Source organism: Myotis myotis, unplaced genomic scaffold (genome assembly GCF_014108235.1).
Source record: "Myotis myotis isolate mMyoMyo1 unplaced genomic scaffold, mMyoMyo1.p scaffold_m19_p_14, whole genome shotgun sequence".
NCBI classification, from domain to species: Eukaryota; Metazoa; Chordata; class Mammalia; order Chiroptera; family Vespertilionidae; genus Myotis; species Myotis myotis.
The window spans coordinates 35,622,307-35,623,380 of NW_023416318.1; the positions used below are offsets into that span (position 1 = coordinate 35,622,307).

The window sequence follows — 1,074 nt, forward strand, 5'->3', positions numbered from 1 at the left end:
TGAGAAGAAAAGGGAACCCTTGTGCACTGTTGGTGGGAATGCAGACTGGTACAGACACTGTGGAAAATAGTATGAAGGGTCCTCAATTTTTTTTTTAATGGAATTGCTTTATGACCCAGGGATTCCACTTCTGGGGATATATCCAAAGAAACCCGAAACACTAATTTGAAAGAACATATGTACCCCGAGGTTCATTGCAGCATTATTTACAACAGCCAAGCTATGGAAATAACTCAAGTGCCCATCAATAGATGAGTGGATAAGAAATGTGTGGTACAGCCAGTGCCCTCTGCAGTCCCGGATCTGTCTCTTGCTTCAACAGTGTTTGGACGGAACAGACCCAAAAACACCCCTTCTTCCAGCTTCCGGCCACCCTCCTGCATCTCACCTAGTCACCACCTTCTGAACCACCTTCAGGACCAGCCAACACACCAGTTTCTTTTTTACCTTAACTCCTTATTGCCCAACAACCATGAGCTCCCAAATTCGTCAGAATTACTCCACCGAGGTGGAGGCTGCAGTCAACCGCCTGGCCAACCTGCACCTGCCCGCCTCCCACACGTACCTCTCTACCTCTCTCGGGGCTTCTATTCAACCAGGATGACGCGGCCATGGAGGGCGTAGGTCTCTTCTTCTGGGAGTTGGCGGAGAAGAAGCGTGAGGGCGAGGGCGCTGAGCATCTCTTAAAGTTGCAAAACCAGCGTGGTGGCCACATTCTCCACCAGGTCGTGCTGAAGCCTCCCCAAGATGAGTGGGCAAAACTCAGCATGCCATGGAACCCGCCCTGGTCTTGGAGAGGAGCCTGAACCAGGCCCTCCTGGAGCTGCAGGCCCTGGTTCTACCCGCAGACCCTCAGCTCTCTGACTTCCTGCAGAACCACTTCCTGAGTGAGGAGGTGAAACTTATCAGGAAGATGGGCGACACCTGACTCACCTCCACAGGCTGCCGGCCCCCAGGCTGAGCAGGGGAAGTATCTCTTCGAAGGCTCACCCTCAGGCACAACTAGGAGCCTGTGGAGCCCAGAGGCCCTTGAGAGGCTGCTCTGCATTCCCCTCATGTCTGGCTTTTACCTGA

The 1,074-nt window shown here is 53.1% G+C and overlaps 1 pseudogene; it reads left to right on the forward strand.

Moving 5' to 3' along the window:
- Nucleotides 1-481: 481 nt before the first annotated feature.
- On the forward strand, nt 482-1,074 carry LOC118669445 (annotated as a pseudogene).